General features: G+C 38.2%; 1 pseudogene; it reads right to left on the minus strand.

The window, feature by feature from the left end:
* Positions 1 to 726: 726 nt before the first annotated feature.
* LOC102058461 (ATP-dependent translocase ABCB1-like) lies at positions 727 to 24,202 on the minus strand (annotated as a pseudogene).
* Positions 24,203 to 24,883: the final 681 nt, after the last annotated feature.

Raw genomic sequence — 24,883 nt, forward strand, 5'->3', positions numbered from 1 at the left:
CCTAAGATACCATTATTCCTCTATGCTTCAGTTTCCTCTCTGTCTGCAAAAAGCACTGAGACTATTGGGACAGAATAAGAAACTGCTCTAAGAATTTGATCATGTATAATTTGTATTGTTTTCACCTCATACATTCATTAAAATATTTTCAAAATTATAATACAGTTGCAATTCAAAATTTTAACTGACACGTGAAACAAATCAAGAACTTTACAATTGCTACGAAGCATAAATCAACAGAAAAAAAACCCCACACCTTTGTGTTTTATCTTACATTGAATCAAAGCAAGTGAAAATTCAAGAGGTTTCAAATGATCTTCAATACTACTTCGATAAAACAGCAGAGTGAACAAATACAGAAACTGCTATGCAGGTCCACTTTCTGGTTCCTTCCTTGGTAAAATACAACTGATCTTTATAGGAATCTTACCTAAACATACAGGTAAACACTGCCTTTGGTTTGTTAAACAATAGATTCCCTCAGAAGAAAGGGCTTGTGATTATAAGAATTAATAAAGCCTTCCATTTCCAGACTTGCGGCAGCCAATAACAATATCAGGGAGACTTTTTTTGGGGGAAAAAAAAAAAAAAAAAGGTAATTTAGAAGATTACCTAAACTGTCAAGAACATTAGCTTCAAGGGAAAGATCATCTTTAACTTTTATGTCAGAGCTGCGTTTGGAATGAAAGATTTTATGATGCACTGACAAAGATAAATTATGATTCAGTTTATTGGTGTTAATTAAGCTTGTGGACTTTGTCCATACATAAACTCAAATTTTCTGTCCTGAGTCAAAGTAACAACAGTTTGAATATTTTGTATGGCTTCTGAAGCAATCTGCATTGGATAACAGATATTCATCAGCAGAAAAACAAGATTATGTGGAAATTTTTTAATATAATCAAGTAAGTAGAATAACTGCAATAGAAGTATGTCTACAACACTGTTGAAAGCATAGTTGCAACATTTGTAGATATGCTGCTGTTACATATATACAATTACTGTGGATTATAGCGGTGAAGTTGAGACAGCATACATTTCAGCACAAACCAGCAATAGGAGTTTTTCTTCCAGTGGGCTTGTGTAACCTGTCACCAGGATGATGCCATGCAGCTGTCATCACTGCAGGAGCCCAGTCAGGATAAACGGAACAAGCCTACATCACCTGCAAGAGCATTTGGAACTGCAGGGTAAACATATGTCCAAGCAACTAGTGATTGTGAGCTCACCCAGAAATAAATGATCTTTCCCAGTGTGTATTCTCAGCATTTTTGGGAAATCAGCAGTCTTTCAAAGCTCCTAAAGGAGAAAATCAAAACTACTGGTCATTCCTAAAAATGTAGAGACAGATTTTCCTGGCCCATATGGCAGCTTGGCATCTAATTCCTATTAATTTTCTATCTTTGAAAATCTTCCTGTTTTGCCACAGAAGAAAAAATAGTAAAAGTTTTCCAAAAACATTAATCATGCTAGGTACCCAGTCCTGACTGAAAACCAGTAGAAGCTCATACCTTAATTTTTCTTAATGCTCCCCAAATATTAAGGGGATTTACTTGTAGTTAATTATATCATCAGCAAATCTTTTAATAACAATAGCTGATTTAGCCTTGGCCAAGAATCGATCAAATCAAAACTCAAAATGTAAAGCATCTTGGAAAGTGATTTTTTAAAGTATATTCTTGGAGCACTATACTCATTCAAGCTCATAATTTAGTTCCAATGTACTCATTTTACGGGAGAAGAAAATTTAAAATTATCCACTGTCTAGAAAGTCACCTAGGACCTGGGACTTGAGCTCAATTCTTTCTCACGTATTGTCACCCACGTGATTTGTACACTGTGGAACCCCACTACCTTCACAGAAGCCCTCACAGTGTCTGTACTGCTCCAAATCACATGCTCGCAGATTGTGCCAGGAGCTAATTGACTCCATTAAGTATGTGTATGATGAATTCTGCTGCTCATAAAGAAGGCATGAGATACGTTTACTCTCTTTTATCTATGTTGTTTCTGCACTACCTTTTAATGAGAGTAATTTATTTTTATCTCTGGTGTGTGAAGACGGCATTTCTCCACAGGCAATTTTCCAAGAAGAACCACTCTTGTAAATGGAAGAGCAGATTTTCACCTAGAGCTAAAAATAGATGCCTAGGGCTTGTTTTCCTTCAGGTGTGCTTGATATGTTGAGAGTGAAACATTTTGCTGAATTGCTATGGAAGTACATATGTTTTAAATTTTACCAGAAACTGGGGATCTGCAAAAAATTGGTTTGATTAATATAGTCTGCCAAAACCAGACATTCAAATCATCACATAACAATCATGCAACTGTTCTTACAAGTAGTCTCCAAGGAATTTGGCATGAGATAATGATAATCAGCTGTAAACAACTTGACTATGAGATAACTTTGAAATATTTCAGTGCATAATGCACTCAATAAGGTTACCTGTTCGGCAAAACTTTATGACAGTATTTTGAATTTTATCTTGATTACCTTATCATGTAAAGAAGAACAGGTTTCTTATTTTCAACACATATAGTCTTTTAAAAATTTGTATCTTTTAACTTCTTATTTTAATGTGTAACCGAACACCTTTAAGCTTGGGAATTATCAGCCTTTGCTGTAAATGTAGAAAATAGCTTGGAAGCAAACATGAATCTCAGCCTCCAACTCAGTAAGAAAAAGGCAAAGCCCAGCAGCTCTAAACAAAAAGAGCTAACCTCCAAAACCTAAACTATACCCATGCATTTAGCAGACCCTTCTTTCCACATCATTACTTCTATACAATAAGAAGAATAAATGCTTAGAAAATCTACAAATAAAAACCACAACAGACTAAGTAACATGAGGGGTAAGATATTGAAATAATTAAATAACGTGGAAAACCTAACATAACTGCAAGTAAATGTTATCTGGCTCCCCTACAAAGACAAACATCATGTTTCCTTTATGTCTGTATTACTGATAAGAGCAGTTTTATAGACAGATAATTTTTTTCTCTGCACAGCTACTTTAAATACACTTTGAGGCTGAGAAGCTTTACAGTTTCCTCACAACCTTTAATGAATTTGCAAGGTTGTTTTGGACTGTTTGTTTTTCCTAACAGACAACCTGTGGGCTCACAGAGGTTTCCAAGTTTCGCTCCTGGTCATTGCATTACCCTCTCTTGCCTTTTCCCAACCACTCCTATCAGCCAAGGCTGGTAAATAGCCAGTGCAATCATTATATGATCTGCAGAGAGACATGGGAAATAACAACAATTTTAGCCAGGTCATACAATGTTTGCATTGGATATTTATTTCAGATGTTGTTGGGTCTTGTGAGACTTGGTGTCATTGTTTAACCCCATCTGGCAGCCAAAGCCCCACACAGCCGCTTGCTCACTTCCCCTGCACCAGGGTGGTGGAGAGAATCAGAGGACTGAAACTGAGAAAATACATGGGTTGAGACAAAGACAGTTTAACAGGTAAAGCAAAAGCCGCGCACGCAAACAAAGCAAAACTAGGAAGCCATTCACCACTTCCCACGGGCAGGCAGGGGTTCAGCCATCCCCAGGAAAGCCGGGCTTCACCACCAGTTAATGGTTACTTGGGAAGAGAAACACCATCATTCTGGACATCCCACTCTCCTTCCTTCTTTCCTCAGCTTATATACTCGGTATGACATTCTATGGGATGGAACGTCCCTTTGGCTAGTTTAGGCCAGCTGTCCTGACTGTGTCCCCTCCTGATTTCACATGCCCCTCCAGCCCTCTTGCTGGCAGGTGCTGAGAAACTGAAATGTCCCTGGCTTAGTATAAATGTTACTTTGCAAAAATTACTGAGCTAAAACCCTCAGTATGACATCAACATTGTTCTCACACCAAATCCAAAACACAGCACTACGCCAGCTACTAAGAGAATTACCTCTATCTCAGCTGAAACCAGGACACTTGGTTAAATTCAAACATTGTAAGCCTCAGCTGAAAACTGTTGTAGGATTCATGATAAATAAAGTATGAGTTCATTCCTTTGAATTCTCTTAACTGTTGCATTTTCACTGGATTTATAGATTTATACCAAAATGGCTGGTAGGCAAAACCAAGTAGAATTCCCTTTTTATTTTAGCTTGAAAGGGCTAGGAGTAAACACCCAAAACCATTTTCTAATCAGCCCAGAGGCACAGGAACACCTCTGAGAAACTTTCCTAACGTAGATCATGGAAAGAGAGAACAAGATCTGCTGTGCCCAGACTCCTCTGCACAACTGACCATAGCAATGAGAGGGACAGAAAGGAAGATCACACAGGTGCTGTTCTGCTTGGGATGTGTCAGTAACCCAGTCCCGACAAAACACAGTCTGTCCTGAGACAGCACATCTTGGGAAGTGACAAAACAATTCTCCTCAAAGTTATGAGATGAGGTTAACACCCTCCCTCTTTGCTGCCATGCTCACATTTTCCTCTGAAGCAGATTCCCAGGCTCCTGCTACCCTTCCCAGCTGAGAGGGGAAGGAATGAAAATCAGAGCAAGAAATTGCAGGGCATGGTCAGCTACACTGTCACCATAACGTTTTCAGGCATCTGTGTTACCGATGGTGTCTATACTGTGCCTTTTTATACTAATCCCACAGACAACTGCAAGCGGAGAGAAAGAGAAAGATAAATGACAGGTAAAAGAGAGGGTCTCTGAAAGGAAACAAGCTAGAAAGAAATGAAGGAAAGGAAAAAAAGCGGTGTGCTGGAAAAGTATAGGGAACCCGAATGCAGGCTTGGGACAGGCATAAGGGACCCAGAACACTTAAAATGCTTAGTATGCTCTGAATGTTACAAACTATTTGAGAACATAAATAAATAACTCACATTTTCAATTTTCAGCTTCGTATTTGCTGTATCAGCATTTTGTCAGAGCAATGCAACAAAGTAGACTTTGACTCTTTGAGGAGTATATTCTTGATCCATCACCAATGTCCCTATTAAGCAACACTGTAGTGCAACATAAAACCAGATAAAAATGTCACTGAACCCACATTTCCTGTGATTTCCAGTTCCTTCTTTTTCTTTGCATGTCCAGCAAGCATCTTCGTTTGAATCATTCCTGTTACGGCAATAATTGGCACCATGGCTAAAAGCAGACTAGTCAGCTGCCATCCATGGATCAACAACAAAACACTCTGAGTCCCAACATCAGCTACATTTTGGTCAATTAGTGTCAGTCTGGAAAAGAATAAAACCATTTTAAATTACTCTCTTCTTTATTTGAAAACTCGACTGGAAGTATTTGTTACCTAGACAATTGAGATCTGTTCACCAGAGGACATCTGAAAGTGCTTAATTTGGTCTAAATATTCTGTAGAATTGGATGCTTTATCTTTTGAAAAAATGTTCTATTGTACAAATTGTTCCATCAGGTCTTCTGTATCTTATCTAGTCTTCCTGCTCTCTTTCCATCTGTTCATTCAGACTTACAGTCCTTGTTTTCAGGTTTTGCCCAAGAAAACACAATGACCTTTCATAGATCTTGTATTTTTCATATGTAGAACCATGACTTCAAGCTTGCCAGGTCCCCTGAAGCATGCCATTTCCTAACTTGGAGTCTGAGATATGACTATTTTTTCTCTCTGACCACTTTTAACTTGAAGCATGTGGAAAACTGGGCTGCAATGAGAGCAACCCTCATTTTGAGGCATACACTTAAGCACTTTGTCAATATTTGTAACATTTAGTGTGGAAACACAATGCTGTCTAGACATCTAAGCAGGTTGGATAAATAATTTTAAATAAAAGGACTCCTTGGATGACTCATTTATAGTAGTGATAACAGGACTGAACATTAGTATGAACTAAAAGCGAGGATGCATATGTATATAAAATACCTATCTTACCTAATATTAATTTTAATATTTAATATATTTATAAATATACATATATTTATTTTTTAGATATTAACATATTCAATAAATTATTTTTTCTGTGACACCAAAATAAATATTATTTAATAAATAAGATATTATTTAATAAATAGTAACAGCTTCCAGATCACTGTGTGTGCAGGATTTCTATCTATCAAATCAGTCTGTAACTTAATCCATACTAAACCAGATATGAAAAATACCAGTGCTTGTTACTTCCTTCACTTGTGAGGCACCATTAGCAAGTCTTGTAATTAATATTCCAGTGCTAATTTTAGCATCATCAAACCAGCTGTTCTACTGCATGAAACAGAGTTATTATAATCTTAAAAACTTTAGTGTGCACATCAGCTAATAGGTTACACAAGAGAACTTAATCACTTTGCATTACAATGGAATGAGACACACAATACAGCGTTCTTTCCATGTAACCATAAATGTAATAGACCTAAATGTTTAATAAACATATGGGAACACAAACCTCAAACCTAGGTTGTGTTAACAATCCGTATAACCTTTTTGCAATAACAAACACACCACCACATTATTTAATATTAACTGTAGCTTGACAATATTTTTTTGCATGTGAATTTAACATGTTTTTGACAATCAGATGCTTGCCAAATAGCAATACAAAGGCACCTGCCATTTAGGGACAATTACTTGGATGCATAGTATTAGTCTTTACAGATATATAATATTTTTTCTCCTGTTACAAAACTAAAAATACATCTTAATTCTCTGTCACAAGTATTGTGAAATCTATAAGTCTGCTGTGAAGCACTTTGAAAGTCTGAGTGTTGCTGCAAAACCTCTGGTGTCTGAGAAGATGTGTAAAATGCTAGGCAGTGCTGGGAGATTACTCAAGGCTACCTGTGCCTCATCTGGAAGACTATTTTCAGGGAAAAAAATAATCTTATCAATCATATATTTTTGTATCTCATTAGCAATTCAGATAATTGGTCTGAGAGATAAGTGAATATAAACCACTTACTTGAAAATTAAAATGTCTGAATTACATGCAAAACATCTGTCTCACTTAAACCCAGGAAGTAAAAATAAAATACCTTTCCTTCATATTTGCCAAATATCAAACCCAAAAGATCATTATAATGAAACAATCTATGTATTTTTATTACTTTATACATACATAATTCTTAGCAGTATGGTATTTTTGTGTAATAACTTTGTAAGCTTACTGAAAGAACTTTTATATTCCCCATCATTAGTGTATAAATGCATAACCCTTAGAAATCAACAAACATGCTACATTTTGGTTTCTTGGTGTTCCGTTGAAGGTGAAGGATTATTTTTAAGTGCAGTAAAGTACTGTATTCTTAAATAAAGTAAGAAAAAAAGATTTAAAAAAAACAGTTTCAAGCTGGCTGGAGGTTCACATAGCCAGGTGTCTGCTTTGGTGTTACATGATATGGAGAATGCACCACGTGTTGTTGCTAATACACAAAACCCTCCCATGTCCCACTGCTGCAGTACCCAATACCTCAACATGATGGCAGGTGGATGCTGTTCTCACACCAGAAAAATTAACATAATGACATACTTGGATCATGAAAACCTCACTGTTATCTTTAGGGTCTTTCAAGCCCTTCCTCCAGGGATCAGTTGAGATTCAGCATGGTCTTAAAGACCTCACTTTCCTCCTGGGCTAGTCAAAAAATTCTCATGGGACCTAATTTCCAAGGAGGTAACCTATAATTGCTTCCAATATAAACCAGAAAGAAGAGGCATCTGGGTCTCCAGTGAAAGGGGTTAGTGAAAGGGAAGCTGTTGCAGCTCAGGTTGGCTCTTGGAACTTCTCAAAGAGGAAACGACCCTCTGTGGAGACTAGGAGAGCCTCACTCAGCTGTATGGGTTGAAGAAATGATGATGTTACATCTGTTTGGAAACTTCAGTTTCTAAATGGAGCTAAAGAAATCAGTGTGATGTCTTTATGGATATGATCACAGTATGACTATTGAAATAAACACAAAGACAATTTACAGCATGTAAACAAACAAGCATTTCTAAAGCTTAAAAAACCCCTAAATATATAATGCTTTTACCTGTCTCAGAATTGCTTTAAGACTGAAGCCTCATTGTAAGGATTTCTCCAGCTTTGCCAAATGTGAAACCCTGTTTGAGAAAAAATTCACACCAGTACAAAGAAAGTGTTGCTTGCTTGAGAATGTAACTTCATTTTCTAACACCCTAAGTTCAGGTTTACAGAAATTCTTTCAATAATGAAAAGTCTGCTCAGAAGCATTATCTCACAGCCAGCTCATCTTGTTGCTTTTGCATGGCTTTGCGTCACATCATATCTTCTAAGCAGGTTGGTATTGAATTTAAAAGAATTGCTTCTTACTCATTGCTGAATATGATCTCGTTTAGGTCATTATCCAGCTTGATAATTATATCTTAATTTTCAAGAATTTATTTGCTAACACAGCCATTTTAGACAATAGATAGCAAAACATTTAGACAAAATTAGTAATTATTCTCTATTCAGGATGTGTTTGAGTTATACGACTAATTACCTCATTTTACTATTGTTCTATAATCAAAAGAATTAGCTTGCTATTTAGGCTATTCACATATGTAAGTAATATGGTTTCATAATATTACTCAAATAAACTATTTGAAGTATCACAACAAAAAATTAATTTTACCTTCAGGGGGAAAGACTGTTTCAACAGAACTCCTGGGTGATTTTGTCAGTTTATGAGTTTTTAAGCAGACACGTAGGCTGTCTTCACATATTTTGTTAAAAAGTTACTCCCTCTAAAGCAGGATCACATTTCTTTCTTATGCCATTAGTTATGGAAAACACATGCAGGTAGGAATACAGAGACACTCACAAGCTGAACAGCTCTTATATCAAGTTCGTCATCCTGTACTCTGAACCTTTTTATAAGTTTACAAAGTGGATTCTCTTTTCTGTCCAGTCAGTATCAATCCCTTCCATGCTTCCTCTGGACAGCTGGTGTATTACCTTCTTCCTGTAACTGATCATCAGTTCCTGATGTCTGAAATGAAACAGTGTGATGCTAAAAATAGTTTACAGCCTTCCAGAGGGACCTTGACAGGCTAGAGAGGTGGGCCCATGCAAACTTCATGAAATTCAACAAGGCCACATGCATGGTCCTGCACATGAGTCAGGGCAACTCAACATGGATATGGGCTGGGAAATGAATGGATTGAGAGAAGCCCTGCAGAGAAGGACTTGACGGTATCGCTGGATGAAAGACTTAATATGAGCCAGCAACGTGTGCTTGCAGCCCAGAAAGCCAAGCATGTCCTGGGCTGTGTCAAAGGAAGCATGACCAGCAGGTCAAGGGGTGTGATTCTCCCCCTCTACTCTGCTCTCAGGAGACCTCACCTGGAGGACATGGACCTGTTGGAGCAGGTCCAGAGCAGGGCCACAAAGATGATCCAAAGGCTGGAGCACCTCCCATAAGAGGACAGGCTGAGAGAGATGGGGCTGTTCAGCCTGGAGGAGGGAAGACTCTGGGGAGATCTTACAGCTGCCTTTCAGTACCTGAAGAAAGCTGGAGAAGGACATTTTACAAGGGCATGTAGTGATAGGATGAGCGGGAACGGCTTTAAAGTGAAAGACAGTGGACTTAAATTAGATTTTAGGAAGAAATTCTTTACTGTGAGGGTGTTGAGACACTGGCACAGGTTGCCCAGAGAAATTGTAGATGCTTCAACCCTGGAAGCGTTCAAGGCCAGGTTGGATGGGACTTTGAGCAACTTGATCTAGTGGAAGGCGTCCCTACCACGGCAGGGGGTGTGGACCTAGATGAACTTTAAGGTCCCTTCCAACCCAAACCATTCCATGATTCTATATTATCCTGTACTTTCAAATGATGATCAATTCTAAACAAAACCAACAACAACTACTATTAAGTAAATGGTAGACTGATAAGAACTGAGCAATTTTACAAAGCCCAGTCAGGTACTGAAGTTTCATTAAGTCCTCTGTATACTCAGTGAAAAACTCCTGAATACACTAACACAAGGAGCAGGGGGAGGGGGGAAATTTTAGCCACAGAGGGATTCTTCCTTATTTTTTGTCATGTTAAACTGTTCTGAAAACAAAAAGGAAAATTAACTAAGTTAACTGAAAAGACTCACCAGAAAGCCCTTTTATTTAAAATGTAAAAACTGTAAAAAATGGCCTTAGAGTAAAATATAATCAGTATGTCAACAAGAAGAACTTTCAACATTAAGAGGGAGCCATGAAGAACAGGAGCAAGACTTCCAGCTGCTCCAAAGTTAAGGCCTCAGAGAAACCACCTGAGAAGTTCATGAGACAGCTTCTATTCAAAATAGACCATGGCTGAATGACAAAACTTCAGGAGCCTGAGTCACTAAGGTGCTGGTGATTTGCAAAAGTACTTGCATAAGAGTTTTAAGTTTTCACAATGGGGGTGGGAGGCACTGGAGCAGTTGACTTGGAGGGTGTGGAGTCTCCATCCTTGGAGGTATTCCAAACACAACAGGATACAGCCCTCAGCAACCTGCTCCGACCTCAGAGTCTGCCCTGCATTCAACGGGGGTCAGACTAGATGAGCCACTGAGGTCTGCCCCAACCTGAGCTATTTAATAATTCTATGATTTGGAAAAATAGTCTGAGAAGCAGTTAACCTCAGAACTTCATTTTTGCCACAATCTTCATTTTTCCTTTCTCACATACTTGAGTTTTAATGTTGTACTTTTAAAGAAACATGTTTGCTTAGAATTCCTGCAATTCACAACTCTGAATTAAAATTGCACATTTTACTTAATATTAATTTTTCTTAATATGAAGTTTAACACTCTTCAGGGAAGCCTTTTCCCCCCCTAGGGTTTCTTTATTGAGAAAATGTTGCAATACTGGAGGTGCCTTTGGGAGCAATTCAATCCAGTTAGATCAATAGCACACAATATGACAAAAGCTACAAAAAATTTTCATGAAAAAACTACCTGCATATTAACAAGCATGTAGTAAATTCTATTCTGTTCTATTAATTCATTTTGAGTCCCTCATTCTGTGATGCCACGACTTTCAAGTGCATCTATAAGATGTGCATTTTGAACTGTTGAGAAATTATGAGCGATAACAAGTGTATTATGCCCTTTCCATACCTGGAAACAGCGTAACAATGGTTTCACACTATCATTTTCAGGTACATATAATATTTCCCATCTTCATAATATAGTTGAACAAAATATTTTAACTGAAATTTTTTCCTTAGAAATGGTGTTATAGTAAAGATCAAAATTGTCAACTGAGAAATTTTGAATTTCACAGTATCTTTCAGTTCCTCTGAGGTAAACTAAAGGAAAAACATAACTTAAATCAAATACCACAAAACATATTTTATTTGAAAATATAAATCAAGATACTCTGGTTTTTTTATGTCAGAGTATTCCTTTCCAAACTCAAATATCTAGAAGTTCTATTTTGAAACTCCCCCTTCCATAACTCCCAGGTTATATATCCAGTTTCCACTGAGAAAAGACTGGCTACCATTAAGCATGTTACTGACAATTCTATTTCAGAGCATTTCACAAATATTAAAAATTAATCACTTAGCAACTTTACTTGCTCTAAATTACTTACTTGACTTAGCTGAAAAATGTTTCTCTAAAATGGTACTTAAAATCACACTTCCATTACCCATGTTGGTTTTTCATCTTTTTAATTACTCACATATAATAAAATAAATCCTAGAAGTATGTAGTTTGACATGACAAAGATATTTTTACAGGCACATTGTGACAGTGTGCACTTGGATAAATTGGTATTAATATCTAATGACCTAAAAAGTGAATCCAAGCTTTATATAATTCAGTTTAAAAATCTTCACTTAACATTTTGAACTGCTAGAATAATGGCTTAATAAATGTTTTACAATTAGGATATAAAAGAGAAAATGGTAATGTGTGGAATATTCTCAATGAATTTCCAGCTAATCCTGATACCTTAATATTGTCACATGATTTTAAGAACTGGAAAGGACAGCCATTCGAACCATCCCATAAAAAATGGTATGCATTTTCTTGGTAGTCTGGAAACTTCACTGTGTTTGAGATGTTCTTATAAAGTTCAAGTCACATCAAAATGCAGAAGAAAATCAAGTTAAGGTCCTTCATTGTGAAAAGCAGAACACCCCATCCACGAAAACAGTAAAGAAAAGATTCAGCAGAGGTTTGGCAAAGCCTGTAGGGAAAAGTGGTCTGCTCTAGGTCTGATGTAAACCTTCTATAGGGGCAGATACTTAGCACAGTGAGGAAAAGGTAGGCAAGAACAGGACGGATGAACGCTTGGCACAGAACAGCTGAGCTTTGTCTTGCTTAACATCAGCAATCAAAGGGAGTCTAGTCAGAGCAAGATTTTCTGGCATGCTCTGCCAGAAATGTCAACAGGGACATTCATCTTACCATATGACATATTTTAAAGATAGCTGGGGGAGGTGAGAAGCTAAGTAACTTGTTAAAGCTAGCTGTATAAATTTTATATTGCAGCAGTCAGTAGGGATCCCAAAAAAATCTCTCTCAATCAGCAGTTCTCTGCCCCCTTTACAGGGCATAGGTCAGGAGAAAAATCCTTGCAAGTGCCAGCTAGTGTAGTTTTACAGAATAGAGGAAATTATCAGGAATTATGACTAGTAGACAAAGACTCTAACTCTTGCTGAAATTAGTGGCAATTAGTCATCCAAGTAAAAATCAGGACTAAAAGATCTTTGAAGATAAGAATCTAGATTCTGTTGTCTGACTCTTCCGGATACAACCCTGCACAGTGGGTAGAGTAAGGTACTTCTCCTGAGGCAGAATGGCATATGGTGGAAAAATGTTTTCTAAATATCTTGTCCATAGGTAAGATGAAATGTTTATGCAATGGTGGGAATTCACCCAGAGCATAAGCATAGATGCATAGTGAGAGAGAAACAGAGGAGGGACAAACCAAACAAATATGATTGATTCAGCCCGAGGAATAGGTGGAAGTGTTTTGTAAACGGTTCATACACTTGCTTAGAGCAGACAACAAGAAATAAAGGATTGACTATTCTTTTCAATTGTCTATGTGGTTTGTAAGTTATGTCTAGACAGCAGTCAACATGTAGCAGCTCTTCTTGAAAAAACCCCTGAGCTGGTTTTGATATACTTTGCTGGGTGTTAATAAGAACATAGCAAACATAGATCCCCAAAACTGTTTGGAAATATTTAGATCTTAGTCCATGTTGAGGTTTCTACTGCTCTAAAGATGAAAGCTTGTTTAGGAAAGCCTGCTGCAGTTCACGCCTACCCATAAAATCATTAACTGAATTCCATGGGCACTTACAAAAACATTTCACTACTGATCAATATGGAGCTTGTCCAGTACTGTCTGCACAACTGATTCAGTATCCTTCTGCTTGATGAGGGAACATCAGCTTTGAATTTTAGGATTGCGAACCAGAGCTCGGGCAATTGCTATTCTTTGTTTCTGCCCCCCACTCAGCTGTGCCCCTCTGTCTCCAACCACGGTTTCAAACTTCTACAAGACAACCACACACATTTATGTTGGAATAATACTCAGTGGCACAGTCCTTTCGCCAAAGAAAGGCAGCGTAAAGAAAAGGCACATCAGGATCAGCAGCCCCAGCAGCATCTTCTCCTTCCTCTAAAACACCTGCTTGGATATACCTGCCAAATCATTTGTGTCCCTGGAATTCTAACGGTTCTTCAAATGCCCACCAAGTCATGACCTAAAGATTTAAAACTGGCATTCTTCCAAAAAGTTACAAGGAAGCTCTGCATATTCACAGCTCCAGGCATAGCATCCTCTGTTTACCAGAATCCCTTCTAAGGAACTATTTGGCACAAGAAGCTTTAGGAGAAATTATTTCAGCAGGACAGCTGGTTTGCTTACGTCGGGTAGCTTCATGATGAAGTCAAAAGCATTGGCTTCCTTGGTAGCTTTCTCAATCTCTTCCATGGTGACATCCTCACGGCCATAGCGAATGTTTTCTGCAATGGTAGTAGCAAATAGCACGGGCTCCTGATTCACCACACCAATGATCTCCCGCAGATATCTTACGTTTATGGTCTTAATATCCTGCCCGTCAATGGTAACCTAAACAAAAAGCAGCAGACAAAAATTTACTTCAGTGTTTTGGTCAAGGAACCTCTCTCCCCAGGCTGGCACATGCCTTCTTAGGGGAGACTGTACCATGTCATTGGAACAAGGCCGGCGAGGCCAGAACTAGACTTGCAACGACACAGAGCCGTCCTCTCGCTTGAGGTACCTTACCGTGCCTTCCTTGGGATCGTAAAATCTCTGGATGAGCTGAACAGTTGTACTTTTCCCACAGCCACTGCCACCAACCAGGGCCACTGTCTGGCCACAACTAACCTTGAGATTCAAGCCCTTCAGTACCTGTGCATGTAAGAAATGTGACCCAAAACATAACAGTATATAAAAACATCAGTGTAAATTTGAAGAAACTCTAAAGGCTACAGTAAATTTTTGCAAGGACCTCTAGATAAGAAAGAGGAAGGACTATATGTGAAACTGTGGAAGATGTGCAGTTTTGCTGCACTATGAAGACATCCTTCCTTCTGCTCATCCCTTCAAAATGTGGCATTTTATACCTAAAAATGAAGGTCTTCTTTCCATGCAAATGTACTGCTTAGTCTCAGAGAGGTGGTGAAGATGCCACATAGCAATTACTGCAGCCATAGAGGAAAAGAACTTTTCTTTCCTTCTTACACCTCTGTCGGCCTATGGAGCTTTTCTTTGTAGCTTTCTCTAAAACTTTAAGATGCAGAAAGACATTTGCAAACCTCTGTGTAATGAGATGAAAGGGAACCTTGCCCTGGATATTTCTTTTTCAGGTATCAAGGAGAAAGAGTTCAGAGTTTCATTTTTACATATTTATATGAAACCTCATATTATGTCATTACAAGTAACCCAGTAGGAAGCCACCATGAGGAGGTTCTTAGTTAAAAGAAGTAGGAGAGCGGATATCCCATTAAACTTTTCTCAGGACTATTCTTATTTCAGAACCATAGGGTAAAGAAAGCATTCTTTTCTTTCAGTAATACTAAAACCTCTAAAAATTGCCATTTTTATCAAGAATATTTTTAATTGTGAGATTCAGATGTTGTCAAAATGACCAAGTATGAACTGAGATAACCTAGTTGAAACCCTTAAGCTACTTTACAACACAATTGTAAGTCTTTGTTTCACAAGTTTTCACATGGTAATATACTTATTACAGTGTTAGACATTTACATGGAAGCTAGTCCTGGGAAGAGGATAAAAGCTAAGACCCTGATCCAAAACCTGAAGCTGCAAATGGAAACATTTCCCTGATTTCAGTCAACTTTGGGCCAAATACTTTGTTGTCTACTGAAGTGAGAAGATTAAAGTCTCCTCACAATATTTTCTTACACATAAACATGTAAGATAAAAGGTGCTAAATAGAACAGGCCTGCCTGAGGGCATTCTTTAGGTTTTATGTCCATGTTACCACAAGCTAATGTTGGAAAAGCAGCATAGATATTTCAAACTCTGCTAAAACGTAGCTGTGACAACAGCAAGCCTGGCGTAGCCATCACACACAAGCACCTGCTCAGTTTCCTGGGCAGGTTTTGCAGCCCTTGCTGGAGAAGTGTTCCTGCAGTTATCACATGCGACAAATCAACCCGGACAGGCTGGAGAGTTGGGCAGAGAGGAATTTAATGAAGTTCAATAAAGGCAATTATAAGGTCCTGCATCTAGGGAGGAGCAACCCCACGCACCAATACAGGCCAGGGGTTGGTCTGCTGAAAAGCAGCTCTGTGGAGAAGGACCTGGGAGCCGTGGTGGACAGCAAGGTGCCCATGAGCCAGCAGGGTGCCCTTGGGGCCAAGAAGGCCAGTGGGGTCCTGGGGTGCATTGGGAGGAGCGTGGCCACCAGGTCGAGGGAGGTGATCCTGCCCCTGTGCTCTGCCCTGGTGAGGCAGCACCTGGAGTGCTGGGGCCAGTGCTGGGCTGCCCAGTTCGAGACAGGGAACTGCTGGAGAGGGTCCAGCGGAGGGCTGCAAAGACAATGAGGGGACTGGAGCATTTCCCTTATGAAGAAAGGCTGAGAGAGCTGGGCCTGCTTAGCCTGGAGAAGAGAAGACTGAAAAGAGATCTTATCGATGTCTACAAATAACTTACGGGCAAGTGCCAGGAGGATGGAGCCAGGCTCTTTTCAGCAGTGCACAGCACCAGGAAGAACTGGCTGAAAGATACCACCTCCTAACATACAGACTCCATCTGAGTAGCTTGTAGTAGGCGTCTAGGATTGAGGATAAACTTTCTGAAGGAAGAAAGTGTAAAATCTGTGACAGACTAAGAATTCTAAAATCAACTCTGATGTACAGAAAGATTAATGGAAGTACAGCAAAGTCAACAGAGTAGAAGAATCAATAACAGGAGAAAGGAAATACTGGTATTGGATCAGAAAGAAAGTAACAAGGATGGAGTAATTGCATGAGTGTTGCAGTATATTGTAAAGAAAGGAGAGAGAGTGATATGGAGAAAATGAGATCAATTTATATCCAAATCTCTTTTGGGAATGACTGTAAGAGAGATTACTGGGATAGTGTTTGTCTCTGATAGTCTAGATTAGATTTGGACATGGACAGAGAGAGCAATTCAGTCGGAAATGTGTGACTGTAAGAGACACTAACATCATAAATACAGACTAAAAAAAATCAAATGGCAGCAATAGTTGCATAGTTCATGTCCTCTGGGAAGTGATAGCTGAGAAGTTTAAGTAATCACTGAACAAATAAAAGGGCTTTTTTTTTTTAATTAGTTTAAGGCTATTAAGTTAAAGCTGGTTACAGATAAAAATCAAGGATAAAATGACTGCAGGTTGAATGAGTTCATGTAATTACAGATGAACATACACAAAAAAAAAAGTCTGCAAAAATGGTTTTCCATTTTTTGGATCTTAGAAATTAAAAAGCATCGAGATGATAGTTGCACCAGCGATAGCTTTGAAACTGCAGTTCAGCCTCAATTTTCAGTAGAAAAAACCCACAAAAGTGCATGGTGCCAAAAGTCGAGTGACCAGTGTGAATTAGGGTAATTACCACATCTGACCTGAAATGGAAAATGGTAAGGAGGGCACCTGCCTTTTATAGTGATCACGAACTCTTTATTCTAAACTGGCAAACATAACAGTGGTCCAGCACAAAGACTTTTAGTGATTATTTTCAAATTGTGGATAGAGCCGCAGGACTGAAGGGCTACAACTGAAACAGTAACCTGAGAAATTGTAAGCTTTTATCTTGTCAAAAACAGCACACAAAGCTTGCAAACTAATTCTGAAGAAAATAATAAAATTAAAAAAATGAAAACAAAATCATAAGAAAATACATTAAATGAAATGTGTCATGAGTTACGAAAGCGAAGGATTAACCCAATTACTTTTCTTTAATACTGTTTTTTCCGGAGACGCTAGCCACAGTAGAACTAACCCACTGGGACTTCATTAATGCCATCTAATGCCAATTTATCCTAAAGCCATAGGATAAATTACTAATTTAGTTAATAGCTGTGAAGTAATAAAAGAACAGTAAAGTAAGAAACTCTTTGAAGAAAAATAGCAGTGTTCAGCAGGGAGATGTAGTAACTAAGGGAGCTGGCAACCTGAATTGTTCAGTCAGTCTTGTGATTTATTATTTTTACTTGTATTAGTGACTTGGGCATGCAAACAATACTTAAGATAGTGAAATTTCCTGATGGTACAAAACTGAGAGAAACATTACAGAGGACCAGTGAGAGGACCAGGACAAAAGAATATCAAAACACCTTACAGAATTAGATACGCTGTGTTGGAGGATAGTAATAAGAGAAGTAGATGAACCATAATTATGTGAAACAAAAGATGACAAAAATAAAGAAAAAAGATGACTAATGAAATGGCAAACCTATAACTTATGAGAAAACAAAAATAACCTAATTTGGTTGGCCTAGCAAAATACTACCTAAAAGAGTCTATGTTTATTTCTATAAACAGCACAGGAAAGTAAACCCGTGGAAGAGAATTACTAAATAAAAGGTTCAGTGCTGCTACAGGAACAAATTAATATATAGGAACTGTGCACATACCTTGTTGGAAAGGGACACCCAATCTTCACTCAAGCGGTAGAATATCCTCCCTGCAGCACCAGAGTCAAAAAGCTTACCTGGTTTTAGGATGGAGCTTTTCCACTTATTAGCAGGAGGGCTAGATGACACATTTGTTTGCTATAATAGCAGGACCTGGTCCCAGTAACATGGGAGGTCCTTCCCATTTCTGTGTCACAAGGAAAAACCTACGTCACGCTCGGTGCACTCATAGCAGCAAGTGGCTGGCAAATAGTGCTATAAAGGTGAGTGGGAAAAAGAGGGGATGAGAGGCAGGGAGGTGGTTAACAGCAGTGGGTAACTAAAGAAAGATGCTGGGGTGAACTGGGAAGCCAGGTGTAGATACCTGAAGGGCTTATTTTAGCCACCTGAGGCAGGGAGCAGTGGCAGCCAGAGCATAAAGAGGGAAGCAGGTTACAGGATGGTATGTGTTTTCTGTAGATGATACAATTACTATTGAACTTTGAGTTTAAAAAAATTTTGCCAGTTTTTGTGGTCATGCTAGTTATCTTTAGGTAAAAGAGAAAAAAAGATGGCAAGAATGATGTTCCATAGTATAATACAAATAAATACATGTGCGTGACCGTGGTTTGTGACCTTAGTGTTATACTTGCCTTTTCTTGCTATGTGCCTGTCTTTTTGACTTACAGCTCTCACTGGGTTTATGAGGCCTGTAAGATCAGATTCTCTTTGGGAAAGGGACTGTTTCTGCATGTCTCGTGATGTTTTTTGAAACTAACAAAAAAGAAGATAAAAGAAAAAAATCAGTAGAGATGAAAAAATGCAAAAAATCTTTAGCCACTATTATAAAAATAGCCAACATATGGAAACTCTATTTTCACCTTTCAATTTCTTTTTTCTGTTCTCCAAATGCTGCTATGGTTCATATTGCTGCCACAACTTCCTCTGCAGTAGCTCCTGCTGTTGCATATGCAGTTAGCTCTTCGTAGTGAATGCAAAAATTATTTGTATAGATGCAAAATATTTTAACTCTCCCATTCAAACAAAACCAGAATGATCTCAAGCGTTGTTCTGTTGTCTACGAATTCTTAATTTATTGTACTGAATTTACTTTATAAAGATTTATAAAACCCCATATTTAACTTACAAGGCAGAAATTTGATGAAGGGCATCACGGCAATGCTTGCATTGCATAAAATATATCAACTAGAAAAAATGCATGTTATCTGCTGCCAAAAAATGAGGTTGGATTTTCAGTTCTTCTATACTTTCATCACTGTGGAAAGTCAGAGGAGCTAAGATCCCTTACACTTAGAAATACTTGCACTACTGGTGTCTTGGGGGAGACAGTGTAACCATCGGGCAGTTCTGGTTTGTGTCAGGAGAATCAATTGCCCAACAAGCACAGGAACATTCATGCTCTGTGACACACGGTAAGTGGCAGATGAAGCTATAGCTGAGTATTTATGTGCTATGAAGTATTAGGGACTGCACATTTTAAATAGGATTGGGATTTTCTTCTTAGCTGAAAGGTTGGCTGGCCAGTATCACTGAAATTCAGTATCCGTTTGCTAGTTGACACTGATGCCCTTTTGCAAGTCCTAGCCAAAAGCAGTTACAATTCTATAGGTGAAGCCTGGTTCTCTCTGAGTGGTCTGCATCCACTTCTCACACAGCGTTTTCAGTAAGTTACTGGGAGCTGAGCAAAGGGACAACTGGGAGCAGAGTTCACGGTGTGCCGGCTGCCCAGCCATGTCTGCCTATGTCCTTGTGCTGTTCCCAGGGGTAATGCCCTCCTTGTCTTGGGGTCAGGGCCCACAGACGGGCCTTATCACAGGGAACCTGATTCACTGCAGGTTCATGCCAGGACTTACTGTCAGTTACCTGTGATGACCACAGCTGTGCCATTTTACTTCATTTCTGTATGTATTGATTTTTCTGACAGTACTTGGTTATTTTGGTGGTGTAGTTGTCATGAAGCCCAGTGGAGAAGACAAAGGTATTGCTTATTTACCCTTTCATTCGAGGGTGTGTTATACTTACATAAACTTTGCAGCAGTATAGCTGAGCCCACGGTGGAGGCATACACTTCTTCAGCTGCACTGGTGTCATCATACACCTATTCACACCTTCCTGCATGTGGGCAGTGTCTGAATTCACGAAGAGCCAGACCGTGTTTGACGTCTTACAGATACCAGATGGGATTATAGAAGCTATAGCTTGCCAGTTTATTGAAAACTCACACTTTTTGCCTACCTTTTCCCAGAGAGCTGATGAAAATCCCAGAACAGGACTAAGGGCCAGGATCACAAGTGGTAATTTCCAGCCTTTTGTAAAACCAACTATAACTCCAGTGAAAAAGGTAGCCACTGCCTGAAAGAACTTTACCATTTTCCCCCCTGTTCCTTCATTAATCTTGGAGATGGTACCGAAAAAAACAAATTATATCCAAACAAATATGAAAGTGTGGAAAAGATAGACTCTTTGGATGCAATACAGTTGTCAGTGCTCCATCATGTTTCTAACACCTACAGTTCAACACAGCTACAAGTCTGCAGCCACAGAGGGCAAGAAGCAGCATTCTCCAGTATCTGTGTTCCTCAGGCTTCATTTAAATGATCTGTACACATGTCAGGATCTCCATCCCTATAAATAATGGCATGGCTTGCAGAGGAGTTTAATAATGTACAATAACATTGCTCTGAGGGAAGTATTGCAAATTTTCAAGAATTAAAAAGTTATACCCAATTGGCAATTAACAGATATTTAATACTTACTCTACAAGTCTGGTATTAAGTTCACCTACAACATTTACATCAAACCATCCAATCCCCTGTCTCATTACAGCATGAAAAAATTATTATTTGCTGGCCAGCAGCCAGCATCCAAAATGAAACTTGAATGTAGGCAGCAAAAAGGATACCAGCTCCTCTTCCAGAATAATAATATGGATATATGAAAGGGAAAAAAAATAATATTGGAAACTGAATTAATTCAATTCCAAACAGGGTAAGCTGCCGTTTCTCTTTCTTCACTATAATGAATATTTCTGATGTTCTTTCAGAACCAATTTTCAGTTGTTATCTTTTGTTGTTATACAACTTCCACGAAGCAAAAAAAAAAAAATATTAAAATTTTAAAATAATGTCTCAAAATCCATAAAGACATAGATTAAAAAGCAAGCTTAGAATTACATATTTACTCTTAAAAATAGTTCCCACAATGAAGGAAAATTCAGACAGGCATTTTAAAAATAGTTAACTGATGATATAAAAATGAAAGTAAGAGGTTTCAGGATATACACTTTCATTTAATGAAGTAAAGATAGATACATTTAATTTTAATTGTTTGCATGCTATCATCATTTAACTGTTTTGTTTTGTCATCTTTGAGAAATGTTAGTTTGGCTTTAAAAATTGTGTGCAGTCCTAAGGAAAAATAAATAAATTAATGTCTAGGTACTGTTCATGCAATTACAACAAAATAAAGCTCCACACATAATACAGAAAAAGGAAGATCAATAAGGAAAGCTATTCTAAGTACTTTTTTTACAAATTATTAATGTAATTTCGTTCAAAATCCCTACTATTTATGGTTACTTTATAATACCATTAGTAACAACTAGTTGGAAAATAAAAATAAAAAAACATTGTGATTTGTTTTATTCAATGACAATTGTTAAGAAAGTTATAGCTCTGGTTTTGTCAGCTGTTTTGCATGACAAATATACTCAATAATTATGTTTAGATTTCAGTTCCGGAACTGAGCCACATAATTTTTGTATCAGTAATTCCTAATTCTTATCCTACACAGTAGGGTTTGTACAATAAGAGTAGAATTTGCCATCTGTGATTTCATACTCCCTTCATGGAGCAGACCATCCCAGCTTACAAAAATACCTTTCTCTGAGGCTCAACAAAAAGACTAGGGATTTCTTTCCATTTCAGAAAGGGGGCATGAAAAAAGAGGAGCGAGGGCTTAAAGTTGAAACAAGGAAAATCTGGAAAGGTCAAAGGATGACAAAAGAAGAGATAGGATATAGGTAGACAGCGAGAGAAAAAGTTACAACTCCTCCAACCATAAACCTGAAAATTGCTCAGACGATGACAACACATGCCCCCGCAGCCTGTCTCTGAAAATAACTAGCGCTTAACACCTTAGAAGACTGTGAAAAAAACGTCAGACTAACATGAAACAGCTTGGCCGTGAGATGGACCAACTGTTGCATCTCAGTGCCTATTTCAATTTTACCCAGTCAGAAAATGTTAAAAATGCATAGTAAGTTCTAATTTATACTAATTTATATTTTGTAGTTATGAGCTCTGCAGATTTGTTAGGCTTTATATAAAAATATTTCTTTTATCAGTTTTAAATTTGGTGTGTCTCAACTTTTTCCTAAAGCTACCTCAGATTCTGTTCAATGCGGGCTTTATTTAAACCTGAATAAATCCTAAGTCTGCTACTAGTTAAGCATGAAATTGAATTACTCTGTTAAATCTTAATACAGGTATCAATGAGACTGAAAACCTCCAAAGATCATGTAGTCCAGCCTTTTGTGGGAATATTTTGAAATCAACTGCTATACTTATATTTGCCTTCAGATCCATAATTCTGCTATGATACAGCAATATTATAATCCTTTCCATTTCTGTAACACTCTGTTTCATCTTCAAAATGCATTTTAATCTGTTTGAGAAACGAAGTACTTGGCGGGGGGGTGGGGTGTGGGGGGGTGGGGAATACCAGTAATATTTAACTGAGAGAATGCAAAGCTGATAATCTGAAAATCTATATCCTGATGTGCTGTTTGAAACCAGATTGTCTTCAGCTTTTAAGCAGGACTCCCAGAGGTGTCCTCTGCATAACCCTTGGTAATATGTAATTTCAAAGCATGCAAATTTCTGCAGTTTAATTAATATAAAATAAACAGTAAAATGTATTTTAAAGTAGAATGAAATTTCACTGGGTATTTTTGCTTGGGTTTTAATACTCACTAATGAACATTGATAATCTGCCTCAGACAAAATAAATATGCTGATTTACTAGGGGGTGATCTTATAGGGTTTTTTTCACTTTTTCTGGAAGGTTATTCAGCAGTCAGTAGGACTAGGTTGGTTAGGACTGAGCAGTGAGGTTGGACTTTGCTCAATTTAAATAAAACTCCAATGAGGAAAAACTTTCAAAATCTGGTGCACACCAGCCTTTTGCAGCCCCCTTGGAACCCACTAGGTCTGCGAAGGCAGAAACAGAGTGCTCAGCAGTTTTGAAGAGCCTGATTTATCATTGTCACTCTTGGAAGAATTTGAGAAGTGTCCTCTTAACTCCTCTCCAAGGGAGTCTCTGTGTTAATATTTTAATCATTCCTCATAAGGTTCACAACTAAGAAAAACACAATTTCCTGCAGCAGACCATCACACCACCAACGCACCATAAGCTGTTCAAGGGAAGGTGCTCTTGTTATCACTGTTTGGTCATCCATGGTCAAACTGAATGGGATGGTCCCTTTTGGATGTTTTGTGCCCAGAACACAGACTTCATTAGAAGAAAATGATACATTTTCCTTAATGACAAATGCTCATAAAGACTTTTTAGCCCTACTCTTATAATATGTTACAGATAATGCATGTGAGTTTTATAATAGGATTTAAACTACATTATATTTTATCTCATGAATTAGCTCACCTCCAAGTTTTATGGATGGCTGTGTTTATATCTGGAAAATCAGTCTTGTCTTTTCAGGGTTTGAAAGTGTTGATGGAAAAGAGATGGAAAACTTTAAAAAAAAATTAAACCAAAGGAAGTTTGAACAGTCAGAATGAGGTTTAATGACATGAAAACTCTTAGGAACTTTGAGGAACTCAGTGTTTCCTTTTCATTATGAGTTCTCAGGATGGCCTGTGAGGGCCTTACAGCAATGCAGTTGCAGGACAAGGTGGCAGAGGGGAAGGGGAGAGCTGCTGCAGGGGTGCTCTTGTTAGGAGAGGCAGAAGATGAGAAAGAAACTACCATGGCAGTACCTGAGCATTCACTTTTCAGCTTCCTACGGCCATCCTGTAAACCACTATCTGTAATTCCTGACACAAACGTTTCCTCGTCCCAGGTGTTCACTGAGTAAAGGCATGGCTTGCTGTCATGTTGCCAAAATAATGTTCTGTTAGAAGTGATGGCTTTTTGGTAAAAGTGACGAAACTCCCCTCTCTCTCTTTGGGGAGACATAACCCAAGGCTGTCTCCTTGGCTTAGGCTGTCAGCCCAAACTGGGGATGAAAGCAGAGGTCATAATGTGTTTCTACAACATTCCTTTTGTCATATTCCAGTAATTTTTGAGGTGCAGGATGCTTTTACGTACTTTTTGGACAGAAGTTTAGAAACTGATTTTCAAGCATTACTTTTATAACTGTTTCCTTCTTAATACAGCAGTCTAGTTTTGAATATCTAAATGTAGACTCCACAACCTCTCTAGGCAACCTGTTCCAGTGTTTGACCACTGGAATAAACCGTTTCTTATGTTCAGATCAAATTTGACCTATTGCTTCTTGTTCTGTGTCTGCATACAATTGAGAAGAGTAATGTGTATGGACATACATTGTTACCCACAACGAGAAGTTCATTGGTGTGCTGTTGAGAATTATTTTAAGTCAGCTGTTCTCTGGTGTGGACATGCTAGATATATATTTTATTATAATTTAAAGAATCATAATAAACCTGACAATCTGGAACATATTGGGAAGAAATGGCTACCAGATCATTCGATCCTTCTTGATGAAACTTAGAAACAAAAGTCCAAATCAGTTTTCAGATACCTATAGCTGAAGAACAACTGTGGAATAGAAAATGGATTTTCTAGGTCAAATGTAATTAAGATAATAAGTTAAAGGTAAGGAATTTGCTGAGACCA

Source organism: Falco cherrug, chromosome 4 (assembly GCF_023634085.1).
Source record: "Falco cherrug isolate bFalChe1 chromosome 4, bFalChe1.pri, whole genome shotgun sequence".
Taxonomy (NCBI): Eukaryota; Metazoa; Chordata; class Aves; order Falconiformes; family Falconidae; genus Falco; species Falco cherrug.